Source organism: Pollicipes pollicipes, unplaced genomic scaffold (assembly GCF_011947565.3).
Source record: "Pollicipes pollicipes isolate AB1234 unplaced genomic scaffold, Ppol_2.1 Scaffold_4219;HRSCAF=4965_pilon_pilon_pilon, whole genome shotgun sequence".
Classification (NCBI taxonomy): domain Eukaryota; kingdom Metazoa; phylum Arthropoda; class Thecostraca; order Pollicipedomorpha; family Pollicipedidae; genus Pollicipes; species Pollicipes pollicipes.
In genome coordinates, this window is record NW_023596448.1 from 16,911,669 (window position 1) to 16,925,394 (window position 13,726).

A 13,726-nucleotide genomic window follows, 5' to 3' on the forward strand; every position below is an offset into this window, starting at 1 on the left:
TGCAATGCCGAACCGGCATTGTGTGAGTTATGTTCAGCTACGATTTCGATTGCAAAGCCAGTCGCATGAGACATAATGCTTTATGCACAGGAACTCGCAGAGCTTTGTTGGATATGACTTTCGACACGAAGCCGTCCCGCGACGCAGATTTAGCTGAGTGGAGTATGAAGTGCTGGAACATTGCGCCCAACTTCCCCAAACACATTTGAGATGATGAGATGCAGGCTGACAGGTCTGTAGTTCTTGATGTGGTCATGTCGTCTGCTTTCGCGGATCGGAGACGTGTTTTATCGCTTCAAAGTCTTGCCATTTCTTGAGAAACGTACCAGCAAACACGTGTTGAAAAGTGCGCAAATCTGGACAGCTCGAACATCTGCTCAACTGCGTATAATGGCCCCACTGAGATTATCAAGTCCAATGTCTTCCACCAATGCAGGGAGGTTAACAGCAGCCTCAGCTGATGCCGTGGATAATTTATGAGATAAGCTTTCATTAACGAATAGCAGTCTTTTGCTCCCCATTGATCAAGTGGATTGCTTCGTCACCGGATAACATCAATCTGAAGGAGCTGGAAAGCCAGTCTAGGGTGCTCATCTATTACATTTGACAATTGTATCCTAATTGATGGACGGTACAGTACCCCCAAGATCATTCATCCCTAGCGAAGACATCAGCGTCGAAGCCATGGCTGTCTTCTCATTATCTCTGACACAACCCGAAGCCAGACTGAACATGATTGTCTCGGGCCTCAACCAGACCACGCCGGGTCACATGACCGTCAGCGCTGCTCCGACCACGGGATTGTTCACCGGGCTCAGAACATGACTGTCTCGGGCCTCAACCAGACCACGCCGGGTCACATGACCGTCAGCGCTGCTCCGACCACGGGATTGTTCACCGGGCGGTAGTGCTCAGTTTCTGGTGCAGTCTCAGGTCTTTCCTAGAGACGTCAACGGGCAGTGCTCCTGCGTGTCTCTGTGCACTGTTATCCGCTGGCGATCCTATGATCCTCAGGTGTGACCTATGAGTGACCTGCAACCGTAGCAGGATCTGCTGCACTAACGGACGTTTGAGAAGCCTGTCGTTGGACCAGCGTTGGTCACGATGCGCCGCCGAGGTTTGAGACGGTCGCGTTCTGTCTGGCTTCAGCTGGCGTCCGCGAGTGGAGGAGCAACAGTGACTTTAACGCTGTTGTGTATCCCGCTGGAGAATGGTTTTGAAGATGCTGCCTCATTCATTGACTGGGGCGATAATTATTGGATCTGGTAGGTGAACTGACTTGGCTGGTATTCCAATGGGCCCACATCGATACTATCCGATGGCTGGCAAGCCATCCGTGAAATAGAAAGCCACCAACGGCTCCATTTTGTCGTGCATTTGAGCCGTATACAAACGTTCTAAATAATTTATCAGAGAGGTGTTGATTATTGATATCGTCACAAACATTTTAGCCGGTGGCAGGGGCCAGTTGCGGCGGCTTCTTTAAGAGGGGAAAGACCACCAGTAAAAGATTAGCATTTCTAGTGAGCATCGGAGACGCGTCGATGTGTATTGACGTGCGACGTGTGCTCATCACAGTTATTTCATAGAGTAGTGCTGCAACGTGAAGGTCTTTTAGATCATCTAATCATTTCACATGGCTTGACATTTTATGTTGACTTGGTTGAGCTGGAACGGAAGACAGCCTCGTCAACGAGATGTCAGTCGGTGTTAAAGAGAGGAAAATGAACTCATTTAGTCCTTACACCAACAAGCCACTTTCGTCGCGAAGATTTCAGTTGCTAACCATTTGACGCAGCTTAAAGCATTTTCATTTTTAAGCGTTTTCAGTTACTCCCCATACATACACGCACACGTATATGTATTTTCCCCCGCACAAGTGACCCGCCAGCTAGGCTGTTATGGTCGAAAATATAAAATATGCATGGTAACAGAACACAAAGGGCTTTGTTTCAATCGTTTATGTCGATGCTATTGTCCATTTTTGTAGCGTCATGATGTGCCCACTGAGAGCTTACAACTATCAACTATCTTACAACTATCGGTTTTCGAGTTTCTACACGCCCTTCTAAATAGGACTGAATTTTGAAAAAAAAATGACACCGTCTATCTGATCTTGAACCAAAAAATCGAACTTGCCCTTAGCACCCTTATTCTTTAAAAAGGCGTTATTCTGTGACACTTTAAGATACACCACTCATATGTGAGCTCAACAAAAATACTGTAGGCAGTACAGTGTGCAATTTAGTTTTTGTATGCGGTGGCTGTAAATTTGGAATACGCAATGAACGTTCGTGAACAGGTTAAATTGTGGAATAGCTCATCGGTGCCGCTTGTTGTCAATGTGTGATGCATGGATGCATTGATGCAGCTCGTCCTTGACCGCCGCCCAGGTCAAAGCTCGCAACCCTCGCTCCTCTCGCCGACTGGGGCCGTAAACAGCCGTGTCAGGCCGCGTGCCAGTCCGTTTCGAAGCCTTAAATGTGACCGCTCGTGAGTAATAGCGGGTCGCACGAGTGACAGGCGAGGTGACACTTGATTTAAGAGTGACGTGGGGAGGAAGTTTGGTGGGAATTATAAGGGCAGGATGAGAAAATGAGTGCTCTAACTGAGGAGTCACTGAAGCGAGCCCTTCTTCCCTGCTTCAACGACAATAAAGTGCGCAACACTCTGCGATATATACTAAAGGAGCGGTTCAAATCTTGCGATAAAGAAATCAAGGAGCTCAAGAAACAAGTAAGTGAGCAACAAGAAATCATCCGAACCCAGTCACAGGCAATCGACGATATTGAGCAGTGCTCCAGACAGAACTGCCTCAATTTCAACGGCGTGCCTGAAACCGCAAACGAAAAGCCGGTGCGCCTGGCCATTGACCTAGCCAGAACAATGGGCGTCCAGCTTCAGCCAGGCGACATTGACCGCGCTCATCGGGTCGGTAGACCTCAGCCAGCCCCGGACGACGGCAGCCGCACGCGACCGCTAATCGTCAAGTTTGTGTCCTACACGAAGAGGGAAGAGGTAGAGTATGGAGCGCCCGTAAGCAGCTGCGGACAGCTCGCCCACCTAGGCAGCCCTGTCTGACTCCAGACTCCATCACAAGGGCCTATGTCACTGAAACCCCGACTAAAAGGAACCAGGAGGTGATGAACGCCGCTCGCCAGCTCAGACGAGACAACAAAATCTGGGCAGCTTGGAGCGATGACTGCGTAACGAAAATAAGAACAGCGGAAGGAAGCAGCATGCATAAAATTAAAAGAGAAGAGGACCTGCACAGGATTGTCGGGGCAGCTGAGGCGACTCGTCGTCGTGCAGCATACGGGGCAGCCACCCCCATTGAGGACCGCGGACCGGACAACGCAGACGCCGCGAGTGCTGCAACATGCCCTGTCGTTGCGACGGCCGGGGAAAGCTAGAGATAAAATACTAACGGCAGAGGTAAACCTCATATGCCAGTACGAAATGCGATTTGCTTACACATCAGCCGAAAGCTGGTAGCTGTGTGTAATACGGTGGCCGCAGAATTTGTACTTTGTTCGTATTTCTAAAAAGTGTGTTGTCAGCTTAGTTTAGTGGTCCCAGCGGTCCACACTTATTGCTGGGATGTAACTTTTTAGCATGCACGTCGTAGCGTTGCTTACCCCGTTGCATTTCTGATTGTTGCTCCATACTGTGTGATTATTGTGGTTGATGTATGGTGCTTATGATCGTGGCCAGCATTTCACATCAGGCATGCTGTGCTGCCTATTCGTGTTTGCTTGACTGTAGTTGCATTTGTTAAAGGTAATTGTATTTCTGTTGGTTTGAGATCCATGGCTCACAATGTGACATGCTTATGTCAGGTGTGCTTTGTACCAGTGACATTGCCATGTTTGATACATTATTAGAGTAGCCATTTTGCTTATTTGTTTTTTGTTCTTTGTCATAGCCCTTTAATGTAATTGCATTTGCTTATCATCCACACTGCCACTCGTGCGACCCTCATATCACTGTCCATTTGTTATCAGTTCCTGGATGTTGCTGCGTGCCCGCTGCCAAATTTAGCCTGCCGCTATCAGGGACTTTTTCTGACAGCGTTCAATTCATCTCTTCCGCCGGGACATTGGAGGTGGGCTGCTCAGCAGTTGCTGGTGTTTTTCGTCTATCGCTTTCAACCCTCATGCCATACCATTATCCAATTCTCACCCTCTTTTCCTTCAAGCATACATTTTACCTTCACTTGCTCAGCTCCTGCACACAAATGCTCAAAACTGTCACTTAGACTATTTTCTGACATTGGAGTGTGCTTAATAATCGGAGGGCTGGAAATCAACCCAGGACCACCAGCAACCAAGAATGTCACAATATCACATGTCAACATAAACAGCATCACATCTCCAGGACGCCCGGACGAGCTTGCTCTCTCCACTACAAATAACGACATTGACATCTTGCTTCTGAATGAACCCAAACTTGACTCACATGTCCATCCTAGCTTGTACAATTAACGCGACTACCACAACCCAATGACAAAGCACAGGATTCGACATCGAAGAGGAGTAGCAGAATACTTTAAATTAACACTCCCAGCAAAGAGACCACCGGATCTCGAACTGGAAGGAGTTGAATGGGTTTGGTTCCTCACCGAAATCAAATCGGAAGTTATTGTGGTTTGCTGTGTCTATGTCCGACCCAATCTATCTACCAGTCAATTGACAGAGTTTTTAGATATCTTGTCAGACAGTGTTGCCGTGACACAAACATATCATCCTGCATCGATATTGATATTGGGAGATTTTAATGCTAGTAATAACTATCTAACTAAAAGTCACTCTACTAAACAGTGATATCTTTCCATTTGAAGTCAATCTGAAACACACAGTTGAAGCACTCAATCTGACACAACTCACTGATCAACCAACACACATTACATACGACACAGCCAACTTACGAGACTTAATACTGACATCGAACACGAACATCATTGCAGGCAGTGGGGTTCTCTCCCCCCTCCCCTTCACTAATTATTCACATTTCTACCTTTGTCACTATCAATGTTGCATCGCCACCCCTAAAGGCATCAGCCAAACAAATATGGGACTACACAAACATGGATACAAATTTTCACAACTTCTCGTAAACACAGACTGGGACAGATTGCTTGATCTTAACATAGACACAGCGACAAATAACTTCACGCAGACCATGCTCGCAGCAGCTGCTGAAGCCATCCCAACAAATATAATCAAGATTAGAAATTGTGACAACACTTTGGTCAATGCTGCACTAAAGAGAGAGATGAGGAAAAGAGACAGACTTTCCAGACTTGCTCAGAGGTATATGATTAATGACCACCGGGACCGCTGGCGGTAACAAAGAAATTTTACCACATGCATGAACAGACGACTTAAGAACAACCACTTGCAGCATCAAGTGAACAAGCTCTTGCATGCAAAGCAAAACCCACACAAGTACCATCGCATTCTTAAACAAATGATAGGACGGACACGAGCTGAGACAGTGCTGCCGCTCGTAGGACCTGATTCAACCCCACTGACAGAAGACTTAGATAAAGTTAACCTACAAGGTGACTTTTTCGCCAGGTAATCACAACTCGCAACTGACGACCTACCTGTCCCCGAGACCGCGCTTGCGGATCCACCACCCACGTTAGATAGCATAACCATCACAGAGGATGAAGCACTGAGCGCACTGAACACTCTCGATCCAAGCAAATCATGCGGTTCTGACAATCTCCCAGCAAAAAGATAAAAATGACTGCCATATTGATAAAGACTCCACTCACTTAACTATTCAACATGTAACTAATGAAGTACATTTTTCCTTCCACCTGGAAAAAAGTAAAGGTCCATCCCATTAAAAAACAAAGGGTCAAGCTCGGATCCTGCTAACTACAGACCAGTCAGCTACCTCCTTGTGTGCCAACAATTTTTGAAAGAATTATCTTTAATGATATCTATCAACACCTAACTGAGAATGGCCTGCTTTCTGAGAAACAAAGTGGATACCGTCCAAAACATAGCACGCAAATTCAGCTGGTATATTTAATTAACAATCTTTATGCAGCTTTGGACCAAGGCAAGGACTTAACAGCCATTTACTTGGACATTAGTAAATATTTTGACAAGATATGGCATAAGGATCTCTTACTCCAGTGCAAGAACTATTGTGGTTTGCCAGGAACTCTCCTAAATTGGCTGGAATCGTATCTCTCAGACCGTAAGCAGATAGTTAAGGTAAGCGACAGTTTCAGCACGCCTAGGACCGTACATGCTGGGTGCCCGCAGGGGTCTGTTCTGGGATCCCGCTATATGTGTAGACTGGAGTGGCGGCGGGCGCCTGGCCCGTGTCGGCTTACGGATCGGACGAGTGGACAGTGTGTCGTGGGTTCCCTGGCGGCGATGACCATATCTTGTGACTGCTATGAGATGCGCCCAGATTTAAGCGTTTTGCTTATGCGCCAATCCATTTATCTCTCTCCCGGACTTGCCGTTTTTCATAACGCCAACGGATAGGGTGTCGATACGAATTCCCTCCCATGTCTGAGCCAAGAATGGTAATGTCATGCGGGGAAGATCAATGGAGTGATAGACTCACCCCAGCGTAATTTTGCGATTGGTTTTGTGATGCCAGGTTAAAAGTCGCCAAACTAAGCCATGACAAAGCTAATGTTTCCCGAAAAGCCAATTATTTCAGCTTTACAAGCTGACGATATGCATGAAACCATGCAACGCAGCAAGATAAAGTTGATATAGGCGTATTTCTTATTTAATTTTGGTGCAAAGCAATGCAGTTTCGTGTTTTTCCAACAACATTGACGATGCAAGACTCCGTAGATGTAGCAGAGTCATCTGTACCAGCCATCATCGTCGCACTCGTTGACAGGCGGCGGCCGGCCGTAGATCGCCTTGTAATGTTCGAAGTTAGTGAAGCAGAAGAACCAGACTGCATCGAATACACATCACGCCGAAGGTTGTGTCGTAGTGGTGTGCTTTCGTCAAAAATTTCAGCTTACGGCGAAAAACCACTGCGTTCATTTTGGCACACCGTAGACGCCGATTTATTTTGGTGCATGAAAAACCTATGAAGCTCAGCTCATGCACGTCAATTTTGCCAAGCACTCCACCGCAGTTCGGTGCTTAGCCGTCAATACCCCGATCCTGGTCGCCAATAACCATGAACCATAGTGACCACCCGTCAGCACCGTCGGCCAGATGTCCAGAGGAGGCTGCGTTTAGACTAACGCTAGCAGCGAAGTTCAGCTTATTCAGCCAATTCAGCAGAAGTCAACGCAGAAGCGGACAGAGCCCACCCGGATGCCCATTAGTGCAAATGTCACCACGCCCCTGTTACGAGGCGGAACCCAGACTGCATTTGTGTAGCTTAACCTGCTGTCACTATGCTTATATTTGTCCACGATTCACCATTCCACGTTACAAAAATTAACATAACACCAGGAGCACTTCCCATGTCTGTGGCGTGATGTATACACTGGTGAAATAGTGAAGTGATCAACATGTTTGTATTATCTTTAGGCTGTATGTTTGTTTGAAGGCATTATAGACATGGTGTTGTCGTTCAGATTCAGACGGAGTAGCCGTGCGGGCTTTCAGAATTTCGAGGCAGCGGCAGTTGTGCTAACTGCCCAATCACACAGTATTTGTTTCAGACTCGCGCTCAATATTAATAGCGTACGCTGTTTATTGCTGCCTTGTGGGGCGGGTGCAAACAGAATGCCTTGTATGGCATTCTGTTTGCACTCAAATATGGGATGCTCTGCATGTGTGTTGTGTTAAAGAATCCATTAGCATTCTGGTTGCTAGTTCAATGATTATTTCAGCATGTAGCGAGAGATCCGTCCACTTTTACGCTTTAAGCACCCTTGGGACATGTCTTGTTGGCACCTCGTTCGATCATGCGGGCATCGGCGGACTCGGCGGCGGCGGGGAAGTGGTGTCATCGGGGGACTCGGCAGCGGCCGGGGGAGCGGTGTCATCGGCGGACGCAGCAGGGCGGGGGAGCGGTGTCATCGGCAGGCGCAGCAGGGCGGGGGGAGCGGTGTCATCGGCGGACGCGGCAGACCGGGGGAGCGGTGTCATCGGCGGACGCGGCAGGCTGGGGGGAGCGGTGTCATCGGGGGCTCGCCAGCGGCGGGGGAGCGGTGTCATCGGGGGACGCGGCAGACCGGGGGGAGCGGTGTCATCGCGGACGCGGCAGGCGGGGGAGCGGTGTCATCGGGGAGCGGCAGCGGGGGGGAGTGGTTCATCAAGGACTCGCGGCAGGGGAGCGGTGTATCGGCGGACGGCAGCGGGGGGGGGAGAGCGGTGTCATCGGCGGACGCGGCAGACCGGGGGGCGGTGCGGTGTCATCGGCGGACGCGGCAGGCCGGGGGAGCGGTGTCATCGGCGGACGCGGCAGGGCGGGGGAGCGGTATCATCGGGGTACCGGCAGCGGCGGGGGAGCGGTGTCATCGGCGGGCGCAGGCGGGGGAGTGGTGTCATCGGCGGACGCGGCAGGCCGGGGGAGCGGTTGTCATCGGCGGACGCGGCAGGCCGGGGGAGCGGGTGTCATCGGCGGACGCGGCAGGCGGGGGGGGGGGGAGCTGGTAACATCGAGGTACTCGGCAGCGGCGGGGGGGGGCAGCGGACTCGGCAGCAGAGGGGAGTGGCGTCATCGAGGGACTCGGCAGCGGCGGGGGGAGCGGTATCATCGGCGGACGCAGCAGGGCGGGGGAGCGGTCTCATCGGGGGACAGCTCCGGACGGCGACTGCAGAGTCAGCTGACCGGTAACGTCAGCTGTCGCTCGGGCAGAACCCTTCCGGGTCGTCTGGTACAACTAGTCCCATTGCCTCCGCAACTGATGACAATTTTAGCTCAAAAGACATCGCACTCGCTGTCGAAAACGTAATTAGCGGCACCGTCGACCGTTACGCTGTCCCAGGCTTTCACTATCATTTGCCCATATCGTAATTTCGTCTGTGCTGAATCAGATGTGCTTAACGCACACATCAGTGCTACAGGCGTCTGAAGAGCAGAATTGCGTTTTGTGGTTGCTCGTCAGTTGGCTTGTGCGAACCTAGACGCGGAGCTCAGCTGGGCCAAGTGAACACCCACCCGGGTGGCCAGCTGAATACCCTTCGCTCGAGTGACGCGGTCAATTTGACCCCCTCCCCAATATGTTAAAAGCTAAGAGAGTTAAGAACATCAAATTCACAGGATATGTTGGCCTCTGTGTGAACTTACGTGCCAAAATTTGGGGTTTCTAGATCATTAGCTTTGCTTTAAATAATGTCAAACAAGGCCAACAATGTCATTTCAGGTCATAACCATATCTGACCATTTGCAAGTCATGGTGAATAAAGCCATGCAAGACTGCTTTGAGTTTTGCATTTGAATAAGCGTAAATATTCCTTCAGGCAACATGTTCCTAAAAAATAAAATGTTGACCTGAGACATTTTAGGTCAGTGACACATCCTGACCATTGACAAGTCGATACAAATGTATGATGCGGTTCCTGTTATCAATGAATTGTAACTGGGCACCATAAACTACCCCCCATACAGCGGAGCCTAGAGTAATAAAACAGGTTGGTTTTAACCTTGGTCTGACCTTCATGCATGAATCTAGGTCAATGGATTTTGTTCATTCAATTCCTGTGTTGAGGCTAAGAGGCTATCTCAGGGATGTAGGGCTTTGTCTAACAGTCCGTTGTTGCACCAGATTGAACGACTCTCAAGAAACTGTCTTCGCTGAATCCATGGTCGTAGTACGTCAATGGTCAATGCACGTGAAGCCATGGTTGCCGTAAGTCAGTGACATTACATCTAGATTTTTGATACCAAACGATCCACCTGTTCAATTTTCTATAGGAATGCGATATGTGGCGTGGCCACGTCGTGCCATGCGGATATCATTCCGAAAAGAACCTTCGGCGAACCAAATTGACCCCCCCCCCCCACCCCCCCCACCCTCACCCGAGCGCCTGTCAGACCGACGAGAATACCTTGGCAGAACGCGTCGTCAAACCATAGACTCTTTTGATGGTATTCAAGATGCATCACAACCGAGTCGACGATGCGTCTGTGATGCCCTGGTATCGTGAGCATGTTCTTTTATCGCCGATCCGCGCGTCTCGAATAGAGCGCACAGTGCACTTTGGGATTCGGGACCGCGCAGTGCTCTGTACACATTCAGGCAGTTCCGGTGGTGCACATGATCAGCGACGCTGCGCCAGCTGAGTGTTTCCATAAAGGGCGAAATGCAAGCGCCGCGACAGACACCAGCCATTAGCATAGTTGCGAAGTACATCACCCTTCGCATCCAATCTTGGAGACACTCAGCCGCTCCACTCTAGATGTAGGGAAGGCGATGGACGCATTAGTGGGATGCGAGAGAAGATGTGAATTTGGACAAAGAGCCTCAGAAACTTGGGAGTGAAGTGATGTCCAAATCTTGAACAGGGATACGAAACTTATACTACAACGCCGAACGGGTAAGGAGATGGAGTGCTCCCAGGTGAAGTGGTGGTTGAGGAAAGCGCCTGGTCCCTTCGCTGAGGAAGAAAGATGGATGTCCGTGCCAGAGATGATAGTATGGAAGTTGCCGGTCCGTTCGATAGAGAGTTTTATGGTGGACAACATTAAGTCTGTTTTTGGGGTTCACTTTAGGCTGTTGGGCTGAAACTGGTTTTAAGACACTGATGGACTCTCTACACGGACGTTAAGTTTGGACACATCGACGATGTCGGGCTGGCTGAGTCAAGGAGCCGGGCGTCATCGGCGTAGCAAAGTATGCGACCGTGAGGAAGGATGCTGGATAGGCCGTTGTTGAAGATGAGGAATAGGACTGAGGCGACAAGCGATCTCTGGGCCACTCAGCGCAGTGGGGGCAAAGGGGACCGAGTCACCAATAATCATTTGCTTTGGCCGCTTAGGTAGTTGCGGAACCACTTCGAAGACACCCCGCACCAAACTAGCCTGATCTGGGGGACACCGTCAACATCAACATAATCATCAACATCAACATCAACAACAACATCAACACTGCCAAAGGGTTTGCTAAGGTTAAGCGTCGTTATCGACGTAACATTGCTGTTGTCGACAGCCCGTACCGGCCATTGACCAGCGTCGATCAGGGCGTCCTCCATCCAGCGAGTGGGCGGTAAGCACATCAAGCAAGTGGACGCTAAGCACATCGAGCGAGTGGACGGTAAGCACATCGCGATGACGTCAGCACTTGCTTTTCATGACGGTAAGCAATGGCCTGCGAGAAGACGTCCTTCTCCGTAATGTTTGACAATGAAGAGAGAACAGAAATGGGCCGAAGGTTGTTCGGGTCCGATCGGCCTGATTGACCTCTCGAGTTTGACACCAGGGTGACGGGCGTGATCTTCCAGGCGAACGACAATGTACGTAATGTGATAGAAAAGTCGATCAGATGTAAAATACGAGTACCGATTACAGGCAAACATTTTTCACAGAGAAAAGAGACACACCAACGATGCTGGCAGTCTTCAACGCGCCCATATTCCCGATGGCTGCAGGGAGCTTCGATGGAGTAGCTGGCTACAGGAAGAGCACCGAGGCCCAGATATGAAGAGGACACGGTCTAGCCGCGATCGCCCCCGCACCGCCACGAGCCGCCACCGCCTCCGCAGCGATGCGGGGGCCAACGGCAGCGAAGTGGGCATTGAGTGCACCCGCTCGGGTGCCCATGTCGTAATCGGGTGTGTTATACGCTCTCGCTGGCTGCAGTCCAAATTACCTGAGCCGGCTCCAAAAATCTCGCCGCCCTGTCAGCAGATCGCTGCACAGGTAGGAGCGTCGCGCGAGAGTGATCAGTCTATTCAGTCTGTTACGGCACCGCTAGCATACGCAGCACGCTTTTGTGGTACGGTAGCGCTCTCGGGTATCACGGCCACAGTCGCGCTCCTCAGTGGTTGCGGCGACCTCGGTGTCTCCAGGCAGCCATGGATAGCCGGGCCGACCTGACCTTACGGTGATGGTCGGCAAAGGGCGTCGTCTGCGGCGTTCCATGCATCCATGAGTGCGCCCAAATTATCATCGACGGTGCCAGCGGCGTGTAGCTGCTCCCAATCGGCGAGCAGCAAACCCACGCTGAGTGCGTCCCAGTCCATGCGTGTCCACGGTCGCACGGTGGTGGTGGCTGACTGTCGGCGCTCTTGTGGGACGGGAGCACAGAGAAGTACCGGTTGGTGGTCCGCCACAGCCTCGGGGAAACTCCGGCTGAGTCGTGGAAACTGGTCTCGCTGGTGACGATCAGGCTTAGCATTTTTGGTGTCGTGTGGAGATGGATAGGCTTGTCTACCGGCTGATTGAGACTCATGACTCAGAATGCATCCGGTGTAAAAGGATTGGTGTTGTAGTCTCCCAGTGCGAAACCGGTTCCTTGTGGCGACGACTGCCTGTAACTGGTCTCGGTCGCTTTCCAGTCATTAGGTCCTCCCGGTAGTCGGAGGACGGCGCCGATCACCACGCTGCGGCGGTCGAGGCTGCTCGCCCAGAACCACAAGGGATCAGATCCATAGGCGTAGGAACGTTTCAAAAAGTGGGGGGGGGTCCAAGCTCGGGGCGTACTTCAGGAATTTTTCTGGAAAACAAGCCCGACGACCGCTGGGGGGGGGGGGGGGGGGAAGGATGTTATCTCTCCTTATTCAGATGTAATAACTGCTATTCTAGATATGCATCTAGAGCTGTTTCTCACTGATGCACACTCTTGCTTATAGGACTCACCTGTCATTCGGGAAATAAGGCTATCCAGCTTCCCAAGAATATTCGTCCATTTCAACTTCAGCGTTGTCTTTCCTGGGGAGCCGAGATTCCACGAGCGGGTAGGCATTTTGGGTTATTGAAGAGGCATCTGCCACCACAGGGTGGATGCCAGCATACGGCCTGAGCATAGGCTGGCGAGAATTTTGAAAGTGAATCGATCGCTCACAGCACAGCAGATTTTGCATGCACCTTCATTTCGTCGGCTGCTTTTCAAAAGATAAGACTTGTCGCGGCATTTTAGGCGGAAACAAATGCGGAAGCTTGAAACTGCCAAAAAACATGTGACAAAAGCCGTTGAACTGAAGATTCTCTTTTGAAAACCAAGGCACAGAATGAAGGCCATTCTGTCATATATTCCTTGTCTGAGCCCTGCTCCCGTCAGCCGCCGGTGGCCACTGTCCTGGTCCGCTTGTCTCCGAATGACTGACCGCGAACTGATGGTTTGGCTGCTTTGTTGTACATTTCTTGAGCAGCATTGCTACAAATCGGAATGTAAAACACGTGTTGGACACCTGAAACAGCACCTTTTTCCGAATGATCTTCCCTTACACCACACAACCCAGAAAAATGCCGCCGGTAAGCTGCCTACTTTAGGTATGAATTGGCCAAACGGACATTTAACTGACGTCATTCAACATAGATGACTTGATCTGCTTTTGAGTGTCTGCGGGTGATAGCCAGAGCCTTGTAAAGAGGAACACAGGGTTGACAAAAGCCTCATTTATGGTGCCCCCCCCCCCCCGCCCCCCACAAAAAGATATCCCCGGATGCAGTTTACTTGTTAACAAAGGATACGGTTTTCTTCGTTTCATTGTGAATTTTACGTTTTAACCAGAACAGAAACCAGAAGCTACTGTGAAATCAATTCAGTTTGCATTTTTAACACGCACCCGGATACCCGGCTAGATACCATTTGCTCGGGTCGGGAGTCAATCTA